Source organism: Thalassophryne amazonica, chromosome 19 (assembly GCF_902500255.1).
Source record: "Thalassophryne amazonica chromosome 19, fThaAma1.1, whole genome shotgun sequence".
NCBI lineage: Eukaryota > Metazoa > Chordata > Actinopteri > Batrachoidiformes > Batrachoididae > Thalassophryne > Thalassophryne amazonica.
The window spans coordinates 63590485-63603269 of NC_047121.1; the positions used below are offsets into that span (position 1 = coordinate 63590485).

The 12785-nt window shown below is 38.2% G+C and overlaps 1 protein-coding gene across 1 annotated transcript in view; it reads right to left on the reverse strand.

The window, feature by feature from the left end:
• Positions 1–12785, reverse strand: part of LOC117531961 (latent-transforming growth factor beta-binding protein 2) — a 291027-nt gene that overhangs the window by 183344 nt on the left and 94898 nt on the right. The window lies entirely within an intron of this gene.

A 12785-nucleotide genomic window follows, 5' to 3' on the forward strand; every position in this document is an offset into this window, starting at 1 on the left:
AGAGCGAGACATCAGAGGTTCGGTTGAACAACGCACACCTGTAGCCCCTGTGAGGTAATTGAGGCTGCAATCAAACCTCAGATGAGGATATATAATCCTGAATTAACATTTACTACATCTGGTTTTCAGTCACATATCATGTATTTACACACTAAGTCCGCATGCGGACGCACAATCATCAAGTAAATAAACAAGCACTCATGCTGCAGAAATGTACATGCGACCACGCGTGTAACAACACACACAGCTGTTCTAGAGGCAGCGCAAGCACATACACGTCTCCAAAACAGATCGTATTCCTGCAGCCAAAGGGAAGAGGACACTAAATAAGAAGGGGGAGAGAGGAGGTAAATGTTTAATAACCGTTCTTCACGTCATCTTTTTGGTTTTTTTCTACAGGCAGCACCTGTAGAACGGCTGAACCAGGTGACCTAGGATGGGAACCTCCCTACTTTGAAACCTGAGGTGGTGCAGGGTTGCAGGAGGTAAAGCTGCCTGCTGCACCATCCAGTCCCTATCACTGATCGTTTGTTTTTGTAGAAGTGACACCTGGCCTCCGTCCTACTTCACTTCTGAGGTTTAACCAGATGTTACTCTTCCTATCTCTCTCTCTCTTCATCCTGGGTGTGAGCTCACTGCTGCCCTCTCCGCCTTCAGATCAGAGGGTGGAGAAAGCAAGCCAGACTCACTCCATACACTTGACGTCATCATAATGAACTTCAAGGACCCAGCGATCCAAAGATGAACGGAAAACCCCGCCTTGTTCTGGGTGACTTACGGGAAAAGTTCACGTTTTACAACCGTCGTCACATTTTTTAAAACTGTTAGCAATCAAGCCTCTAAGTGTTCTAATCCTCTTTAACAGTTGCTTCATAGTATGAGGAAACATATCCTACTTTAATGAAAGTATCAAATGAACTGAAACTGCATTTTCCTAAATTAATTGTGTAGTTTTTAACATATTGTTGCATTTCATGATCATATTGTTGGTGATATTATTAAATATTTGTAAAGGATATTAACTGTGTGCTTCACTTATGGAAAACACACTAACCAGAAGTATCTTCTAAGTCAGGGGTATTCAACTCCAGTCCTCGAGGGCTGGTGTCCTGCAACTTTTAGATGTGTCTGTGCTTCAACACACCTGAGTCAACTAATAAGGCCATTAGCAGCACTCTGGAGAACCTGACTGCAAAATGAGCAGGTAATTCAGCCATTTGATTCAGGTGTGTTGGACCAGGGACACATCTAAAAGTTGCAGGACACCGGCCCTCGAGGACTGGAGTTGAATACCCCTGTTCTAAGTAGATGTAACACCTATACACACCCTGAGGCCCACTGAGCCACTGCTTGTACAGAGATACCATAGCTTGAAGCGGGTGAGATTCTATGACTCCCCCTGGATGGGATGCCAGTCCATCACAGGTTACTTCCTAAGTCAAACTACCGCCAATAATTGAGCGGTCTGTGAAAATTCGAGTAAAGTGTCTCACCGAACACTAAGTAAGTCCCTTCGGATCCAAGGTGTACCTGCAAGTTGATTCTGGCACAATTTTTACACTGGATGCCCTTCTTGATGCAAATGGACATGACATGGAGAAATGTGGCAGGGGTGGGGTTTGAACCGAGAACCTTCTGCACTGAAACCAAGCGCACTAACCACTTGGCCACCACCAAGTGGTCCAAAGACTATAAATGCATTGTGAATGGAATTTTTTTTAATTAGTTTTGTGATACCATGAAAAGTCAACTACTGCATGCAAGAAAAAAATAACATCTTGCAGAGGAATTTGGCTTCTTCCTTGCAACATGCAGATCTGAGGTGGATCTGCATGTTGATTTGGCACAGGTATTACAGCGGATGCCCTCCCTAACGCAATTGCACATTACATGGAAAATGAGTAGGACTGACCCAAAACCTGGAAGCTTCCGCACTGGAAGCAGCCTGAACCCCTTGGCCAGAAGCCCTTGCGGAAGAATCATAAATGATTTCTAAACTATACAAATAGGAAACAGAAATCATCAACTATTACAATTTGAAGAATTCAGGTGCAAAATCCTGTATCTCCACCAGACCAATCTTGTTTTAAATAAGGATATTTACCTGATGGAAGTTGTACATCTCCATGAATCATTCTTTCTTGTTATGAAATGGTTATAGTACACTGAACAAAATAGCAGAATCGCAAAAATCAACCTTTATTCAGAAATGTGTTAATTAGCAACCTTTAATAAATTTGGCTGCAAAACCTGGTATCTCCACTTTCAGTTTGTTTGCAAAACTCAGTAAGTCCATCACTTTAATGTACGCTAGGACAGAGATGCCAAGTCGGTTAAAAGTTTCGTTCCAATGCTCCTCAGTGTGCTCCTGCAGGTGTTCCACCTGCTGCTGCACCTGATGTTTTGGAAAACGAGCGAGATGAGAGCCGCGTAAAGCCACACATCTGGCTCTCTCCATCTCCTCCTCCTCTCTGTGCCACTCCATGGCACAGAGCCCAACTAAGCATGCAGTCACAAAGTTCTTCTGGTGTGGATTTAAAGGAGCAAACTGGAGCGATCTGAATTGTTCATCAGCAGATGGATGAATATGGGTGTGTGTGTGGAGACAATGCGCTTCATTCACAACGTGGCAGAGCTTAACGATGTACTGTTACGTGGTAACAGGTTGCAGCAGTTCCTGAGGACACCTGACGCCTCTGCCTCAAATCATCACATTCGTGATCAGCAGCCAAGAATGTATACTTCGTGGCAATTGTGACGTGCCGTCGTTATGTGTAAACGTAGCATCAGAGAAGCTCTCGTGGTGCGCCGCAATCTTTGCATCACGTGACCAAGATACATGCCAGTGAGTGGGGCGTTGTTCACTCTGTTGTTTTGCACACAAACTGGGATGGTGCTTACGAGGTTCTGCATACAAACCGCATCTTGACTTGCATTTACCACAGGATTTATGGGGTGTTGCAGCAGAACTGATTTTGTTATTGGATACGAGCCTCGGTAATAGTTATCTCATTTTCCATGGTCGTGGCGTTTACGGGGTTTCGCGCCTGAACTCTTCATTTATACTTCTGAAAAAAGTTACAATTTTGATGTAATTATGAAAGTTCAGTAAGGTATATCTTTTAATATACACACAAATTCTAAGGTATAACTCTACTAGTGTATACTAAAGTATATGTAAATATCTAAAAAAAAAGAAGAGTAGAGCCACTTAGGTGCTTAGATTTAAAAGCTTTTTTATCCCATGGGAACTTGTTTAGTGCGTGTATCTTTACACCCCAATCAAAGACATGCCTGTAATTGACCCTTGGTCTATAAACTGGTAATCCAACTCCTATCCCACAGAGTCACCTGCTCTGCTTTGTCATCGATGAGTGGATATAATGGAAAAAATACACCAAGTTGGAAAATATTGCTTCAGATATTTTGTACCAGTAAAGTGCTGCTAATTAAAGAAGTACACTGCTGGTGTTATTTCATTGCTTATATGAAGCACACAATGGATTTCTCGGCTGCCTCATTCACTCTCACGGATTAACATCTTGAACTAATTTTTTTGAAGGATTTCTTGTAAACAAAGGAGTCATCAAAGCTGAGTACATGACTCAGAGGATTCATTGCTAACAGTGGTTTAATCTGAAAAGGGTCATTAAATCTATAACTCACATTTTAAAAGCAATTTTGGAGTTCTCTTACAAGATTACACAGGAAACAGGTTGAAGAGATGAAAAAATGTTGCAGGCATTAATCAGATCAACATAAAGTTTTAATTAAGTGGTGATAACACACAGTCAATTTTGCAGAGTAAACTTTTCTCTGCCGGCATAACATTTGGTCCAAATAGAGTTAAATATACTCTATCACAGTGCTAAATCAACTCTTATCGGAGTAGAAACGCTTGATTTGGCAAGACGTTAGAGCTGATTTCACTCTATAATAGAGTGTATTTTACTTTATTTCGACTGGGACCGAATGTTATCCTGGCAGAGTAAATTTTACTCAGCAAAAGTTACTGTGCAGGGTTACTTAATTAACATGATTCAAGACAGAAACAAAGCACAACAAAATGATCATAAATAACAATAAAAATAATATGCAAACCACAATATGCACAATTTATTCTATGTTCATAACTGTGACACACTTAAAATACCAAAGCATTCAGGGAATGTACACCTACTCGCCTATGGAGCAGAATTTACTAAATGTTGCTATTAATTTAGAATTTAATATGTTAAGCATAGAACAATACAAATGTGAGCGCTTAACCTCTTGGTTATGCAACAGAGTCTTAATATTAAATTGAAATGGTGTAGACATCCAACTATCTGTCTGTGAATGTAGAACTATTCCAAAAACGAGGCAATTTTTTTTAGTATGTGACTCATGTTATAACCAACCACATGACTCCAGGAGGTTTTTGTACTGACTGCACGGTATTAAATTTGTTGTTAAACTGTTTCCAACAGCCATTTCCTTTCTGCACTGCATTACCACAAGCTGAAACATAGTTATTCATCTGTGATACTGTTGATTTTGTTCAGTTTGTATCTGCATTGGTACAGTTTTGCTGATCTGTAAATGAGATAGAGTGAGGGGTCATTTCACTGGGATCAAAGATTAAACATTTTTTATGAAAAATATTAAACTTTTGCAAATACAAACTAGAGATACCAAAGTATATGATGCCGAAGTTACAGTAAATAACCAATTCCTTGGGGACAAAGGTTAAATCTGAGCAGTTTCAGGAAAAAATATTCAGTTCAAGTCAAGAGAAACTTGTGCTTGTTGAGTAATTTAAACTAAATGTGCTAAATTTGGTTGCTGATTACAGGTGATTTCATGAGGCTCAAAGATCAAATCCAGTGTTTTTAGTCATTTTCAGGTAAATGATTCAGTTGGACCAAATAGAGATTTAGAGTCACTGAGTAATTTAAAACCAAATTGCTGTTGAGGTTGTGAATTATGTAGTTTTTGAGTTTTACCATGGTAATGTTTTTGTTGGAGTAGAGAATATTGTGGATAAGGAACTGGCCTTCCAATATGTAGATCTCAGGTTGAATCTTGCTCTTGCTACCTGTGTGTGTCTTTAGACAAGACATTCAATCTGCATTGTCTCAGTCCACCCAGCTGAAAAAAAATGGGTACCGGTGTTGGCTGGAGAAATAAATGTGAGGCATCAATGTAAAGCACTCAGTGGAAGTGAAAAGTATGAGTCTGTGGACATTTTTAAGTCAAGACTCAAAACCTATTTTTATTCTCTTTCTTATGGATAGTTTTTATTTTTATTTGTTTTATTCTTTTACTTCTGTTTTTATTTATGTATTTGAATTTTTTATTCATTTTTAATTATTTATTCAATTTTACGTTGACTTGTTTTATGTAAGGCGCCTTGAGACAGCTTTTGCTGTGATTTGGCACATTATAAGCTAATTAAATTAAATTAAATTAAAAAGCACTACAGAAATACAGTGCTTCTTCTTCTTTTAATGTATTGATTTCTGACAAAGTGTTCCATTGAAGTCTTTAAGAAATTGTATATGACAAACATTTTGGCACCTAAATTAAGGCTGTACAACCAGCAGTTCTTGTAACATGGCAAAGATGCCGGCACACCAAAGGCTCGTCATAGGAATTTATTCATTTCAGTGTTTGAAGTTATCCTTTAGATGGTAGGTTCTGCAGGTGGGTCATGCAATTGCAAAATGTGCATCTTGATCTGGAACACCCTAAAACTGAACTGCTACAAAAAATCATGCACACAACCAAATAAACTGTGAAAATTGCACGTATCCTCACCTTAATTGACTGTATAGCATTACACAAAGGACAGGAAAACCTTTGACACCTCTGATGCTGAGAGCCACAAAGCCAAATCCTGTTTTCAAACATAGACGCTAATTACTGTACGTTAGGGAGATAAACTTGAATGTAAGAGTTTACTGGGTTTAGTACAGGACAGGCAATTTTTTTCCATCAGGAACATGTGTTCAATAATTACATTCAAAGCATTACAATCATCATTTATATGTGCTGATAAATCTGAGTCCAAATACTTGATCAAAGCATCAGCTTATATCTGACAGCAGAGGAGGTCTCCAGCTAAGAAAGTCACTGGAGCTGTCCACTTCCACTCATCATCTTTCATCTTGCGTCTATGGAAAGCAATTAGGAGTAAATCTCACCACAATGGAGGAAATTGCAAATCACAGGGATAGCCAAGAAGCTACACTCTGCATAAAACAACACTTGGCACTGCGTCGCAATGTATCTTTGAACTCATCAAAGCAACATGAAACGTGAACACTAGCGCTCATCAAGGCATGACAGCAGTGTGAATGGCAGATGCAGCCACGCCCATTAACGCAAATGATCCGAATAGGAGAAGGTTTGGAGCTCAGAGCGCACATTCGATCATTGTGGAAACACGAAGCACGACCAAGAACTGGAGGACTGTCAAAAGTGCCTCTGATCTTGAAGCTTCTGCCCCACATGAACTACCCTGCCAAGAAAAACCCAAGGTGTACTTTGAAGTTTCGATGAAGGTGCTCAGGACGTTCGTGTACATGTGAGGGCATTACATGGTGTCACCTTTAGTTGAGCTGCCAGAAAACACTCCATCCTATCATTATAGTAGTGTTTTTGTAAGTCACCCCCTTTATCTGATGATCCTGCTCACCCCAAACAAAGATATAACAGCACTGACACAGATCCTCACCAAGTGTTTATATGCTCAGCCCCCTCAGCGTGACAAGCACAGGAGATGGTTTACAGTAATGCATGCGCCACAGCTGATTCAGCCATCAAAGGCCGGTCAGTCCAGGCATTGTATGCCTATATATGAACCCAAAAGCCTCTTTCTCAGTTACAATTATATAAGCCTGAATAGATCTTTGTCATTTGATTGGTGGTTTGTATGGCACGTGATATTGCTCATTCGTCCCATTTGCCATTGTACTCCATTTTCTGTGCAATTTTTGTTCCATTTATCGTGCAAATTTGGTTCCATATGTTTTGTACCACTGCATGCTGCAACCACAGCACACGCACATTTGCAGCAACGGCGCTTAGCAGCTTATTGACGCTACTCATTCGTCTAACACACACACAAAAAAAATCCAGTACACCATAAGCCGTCTGCAGGCATATGCAATATTCGTTGGGATAGTAGAAAAGCTTGAATCTTCGACTGGACTGGGTTGCTTGACGTGAGGACATTTCGCTTCAAATCGCAGAAGCCTCCTCAGCTATAATTCTTGCTCTGGTAGTCTGACTTCTGTCTTGACTCTTGTAGAGAAGAATAAACAGAAGCCAACAAAAGATGGAGTTTTTAAACTAACCAGACCCCTCCTACCGAGAGGCAGACTGCTATAGGCTACTGACTAAACAATAGCTCTAATTAGCAACTATTGTGCTGTAGTTAGCACTCTCCTAATGACAGGGCAGCTGTCCCTCCTAATAATGGGACTGATGACTCTCCTGATGACGTGAATGACTCATTGCCATGAACAAAAGACTGAAACTGCTTTGACCTGAGTACCCCATTGTAAACAGGGGACAAAGTGTGTCTCAGACCCCCTCCCCGGTTAAGGCTGGGTTTCAACTGTTTCACGTAAAATGCCTCCTCTGTGGGATGTATCTCACTAAAGTAGACCCGCTGTCAGACGAAGAGCTTGACAAATTTCTGTTGAGAATTTTCACTGGACTGAGAAAAGCAGACAGCAGTCGAATACATGACGAAGTAAGTGCATGGCATCAGGTACGGACTATATCATCGGAATTGTTTTTGAACTATCTGACTGTTTTTTCGGAATTGTTTTTGAACTATCTGACTGTTTTTGCAAGTTGACTGACAACAAATTTGGATTGGGTTGCTATTTAAAATTCATGTTGGATTGTTTTTGACCTCTTGATATCAAAGTTCCAGTGATGCACACCAAAATGTAAGTCCCTTTTCTCTTGTTTATAAATTAATAGAATATCAAATGACAAGAATCTATTTTAGGTGTTATATAAAACAAATAATGAATGTTTTTTTCATTCGTTCAATGGAAAAAATATTTCATGAGATGAATGATGGAACATTTCATCTTCACCTCATGAAATATTCGTACCATTGCACTCATAAACATTCATTATTTGTACACCAACATGTTTCCAACTGAAGACCTGGATGCAAGAAGTAATCAAGTCATTTTTTTTCTGGCACCAATACTGGCATTTATAACATAGAGAACATCATTTGGTACCAAAAAAAATCCAAAAATAAGTACTCACGTTTGGTATATTGGTATAAGATCATTGGTGAATTCACTAATAGAAACACTCAAGTCCAAAATGTGAGCAAGAAATTCTTACATCTATGACTGACCAATCAAAATGCTCTTATGTGACATGTGACAAGCTATCAAAATTTTACTTTGATACTCTTAACAGATGAATTTGTGAATACATTTCTAATCTGGCATGATGTTAATGCAAACATTTTGAGGTGAACTTTCCTGAATGACATGTGACATGAAAGATGCTGGCATCAAAGTTAGGTTTTTCTCATATTTAGGACATTAATTTCCAAGTTAACTGAGTTATTGTGAACTTTACTGGGTAACATTGGAATTAAATTAGAATTTCTTGTATAAAATTAAATTATGAAAGGCAGCAAGACATTGCAAAACTGACTGTTTGGCAATCAAAAATGGCCTTTGTGTGGTCAAAGTATCCAAGTCCAGGTACTTAGCCACAAAAATGCCGAAACAAATTCTTATTTTCTTTGTAATGGAGGAATATTTTTCCAGCACACAATAAGTTTTGTCTACTCTGTATAAGCCCTGGAACCAGCAGCAGGCACCGTAGTATGCTGCCTCTAAAAAAAAAAAAGGAACCACAGCATGTTTTGAAAATTTTCATCGTCAATATCTCAAAACTGTTATTTTGTAACTTAAGTACTTCTTGCACCCAGGTCTTGAGTTGAAAACAAGGTCCACGTTTGGACAGAGTTAGAGGAGCACTTGAAGCTACGTACATATCTACTTTGGCAAAGGTCATTTTTCACTTTGATTTGTTTGAGAATACCAAAGTCAGAACCCACATCTAATGGCCTGGACGTCTGGCTTACAGCAGCTAATGCAGAAAGTAGGCCAATATGAAGAGGTTGTCGGGGTGTTAGATGGAGCCATCTGGCGTCTGAACAGACTGTCTAAACACGACGGCCTGACAGCAGGCAGGAGAGTCTGGCATGTGCATCCCACGCAATCCAATAGCCCTCACCTCTGTTATTTCGTCCAATCAACTCGCTTTGGGTTCAGGCTACAGTATTCAATATTTGACTTTTCATGGCCCCTTGAAAGAAAGATGAGTGGCAAACCTCTGGAAACATCAGCAGGTTTACATGTAATCAACACAAGAGTTGCTCTATGCTGCTATGGAAAATCGGCTCATTTAAACAAAATGTTTAATGGTTCCATTTACCTTTTTCCAAAAGGGCGCTCCAGCCAAATGCAAAAAGAAAACTTATTACATAACGGCTGCAATAAACAGGGGAATTTGAAAAGCACTTGTTAAACTGAATAGTGAATGACGGTCATCAAAGACCGAGAGTAAAAGTTTGCACACATTGGTCGTCCTTCTCAAACACTTAAAAATAATGGAAAATTTATGAAACGTCCCTGTGATAGATTGACAGCCTGTCCAGGGTGTCCGCTGGGATAGGCTCCAGCAGCCCCATGACCTTCAATATGAATAAGTAGTATGTATTTCTTAAACGTTCATGAATGAGGATTGCTCTTAATGCCGTGATCAGTTCTGCTTATCAGTACGATTTTTTATTGATTACCTTTTCGATTCCTGATTCTGAGAGGAAAAAATGGAGGCCTGTACAGCTTTTCAGTATCATAGCCGCTTTTTTCTTAGTTGCAAGACACAGAGTTGGACATCATGACACGTGAGCTTTGGAAGAGAGAACTGTAAGAAAAACGTGTCGAGATCAATAAGAGGAACACATAACATCTGAGCCATATGATTACAATGGACTGAAAAATTTAGAACTGGTTTTTGAGTTGAATCCCGAGTGAGGAGGTTATGTTTTTAGCCTTATTACTTCCGCCAATGTTTGCCTTTACAATTACCTTCACCCCTGTTTGTTTGTGTGTCTGTTTGTGAATAGCCCAGAGCCCACAATTTTTCATATATCATTATGAAATCTTTACTGAAGATTCACATCCTGATAGACAAGAAGTGATTCAATTTACAAGTTCATAGATCAAAGGGCAAAGTCAGGAAAAATCTAGGAAAAACTGGAAAAAGCCCTATCCTTTAACATTAAACAAATTTTCAAAAATTCATAACTCTGTCAAAAAAGATCAAATTTCTTTCATATTTGAAAGCATTAGGAAAGGATGGTATCGTTTATCAACTGACAAATATTGATCTGGATCTGATCCAGAATACAGATTTTGTGGCCACTTAAATTTAACATTGAAAACCTTATTTAATGTATATTTTACATTATAGCTTGATCAAACACGACCCAATCACTCTCATATTTTAAAGTGAGGTGCAGACCGGCACTCACTATCACCTGACAAAGTTTGATCTGGATCTGACGTGGACTGTGGATTTTGTGGACATTTGAATTTAATATTGAAAAGCCCATTTGGTGCACATTTTGCAGTGTCTCAATTGACCTTAAAAATATTTTCCAAGGTAAAAATTTGTGGAATAGGAAACTAGTGTTGGTGGAGGTTTGCACTCTACGAGCACGGTGCTCTAGTTTATTTATATGATTATTTCCAGAACATCTTCAAGGCACATGAACAGATTTAAATGATATTTGGTGGAAAAGTAGGTCTTGGATCAAAGATGAATTGAATAGATTTTGAGACAATGGCATATCTTATATAAGCCCTTAGGCCCATTGTATCTCCAAATACTATAAAGTTAAAGATTATTGGAGGTCACTTAATTATCAATTTAAAATTTTTGCTTTTTCTGAAACTTGGCTCTGTGAGGACAAAGGAATAGACTTTGAAATTGAAGGATATCATTTGTATCATATAAACCATCCAGGAAAGAGAGGGGGAGGCGTGGTCCTGTATGTGAACAGTAACGTGAAATGTAAACTGGTAGAATCAATGTCTAGTGCTGTAGATGGAATTATGGAAAGTGTGGCAGTTGAAATTGAGATGCTGAAAGGCAGGAATGTGATTGCTGAATGTATTTATAGAGTGCAAGGCTCAAATGTAGACGCTTTCAGGGAAAAGCTTTGAAAGTATATTTGATACACAGAATAGCCAGAACATTTTAATATTGATTTTTATAACCCATTTTAATGTAGAGATATTTCTGATTTTTTGGATACATTATCTCTGATTTTACATCCAAGCAGGATTACCACTTCTTGTGCCACATTAATTGACAATATTTTCACAAATGATATAGAGCATATTGCTCAAAGTGGTTTATTGATAAATAATATCAGTGATCATTTGCCAGTCTTTACTTTTTTGATTTGCAGCTTAAAAATATGAGAGCTTAAACCAGTCTGAATACTTTAGAGTCAGAAATGAGAAAACAAATCATGAATTATGAAGGGAACTCTTAGAGTAAGACTGGTCTGGAGTTTATGTGGACGACATGAATGGAGCTTACAAATTATTCATAAATACTTACTTGTCACTTTATAACACATGGTGTTCACTAAAACCATATAAGAAAATTTCTACAAGTGGAAAACAATGGGAATGATGGGAGCACGCCAAAAGAAAAACAAATTGTACAGAAACTATTTCAATAAACAGATATGCAACAGACAGTCTTATCATTAATCTTTTCTGTTTTAATGTCTGCCTTGTAATTTCTTTTTATTCTACAATGTTTTATCTTTTTATTGTGCCCTTCTGATTTTAAATTTTGATTTTAAATTACTTGTGTTTTCACAAATTGTGTGTTATGTGAAGTGCCTTGGGGCGACTATGTCGTGAGATGGCGCTATATAAATTAATAAATTGAAATTGAAAAAAAAAATACAAAAATAAACTAAACTATTATGAGAACTGGTGAGAAAGATTATTACAATAGAAAGCTGAGGGGAAATTACAGGAATATGAACGCAACACAGAGTGTATTAAATAACGCAATGAGACTTAACTCCAAACCAAGAAGCTACCAGATTATTTTATTGAGAATGATGTTGAATATATCAACAGCGAAACTATTTCTAATGAATTTAATGTGTTTTTACAAATATTGGAGGTAATATTGCAAAATCCATGAATATAAATAACCAAAAGAAAATATCTGAAATGGGAAGCAGAATAATGCAGTCAATGTTTGTTGGGGAGGTTAGTGAACAGGAAGTCTTATCTATTGTAAGGAAATGAAAAAGTAAATCTCGAACCATTGACTGCATTGTTAATTTGAAGTTAAACCAATTCTGAGCTTTAAAAATAGATTTTTCATATTTAAAAAAAATGTGCTATTGTGAGTATCACTTTTTTTCCTCTACATCCACTTTTTAGCTACAAACATCTCATGAATAGACAAAGAATCCCACAAAAGTGTTTATTTTAATCGCACGGATAACTTAAGGTCAAGCCTGGGGCACATAAACGCTGCTTGAATGAGGCTTATTCATCTCATTCAGAGACAGCTTCATGGGTTTTTGTTCATTTCAAGGCTTCAGGTTGAATCTCAGATCACGAGTCTAACTTAGAAAACTGAACAAAGAGCAGCGGATAAAATGCAAACTTTGTACAACTCAGTCACTGCAGTGTTACCAACAAAGCCTG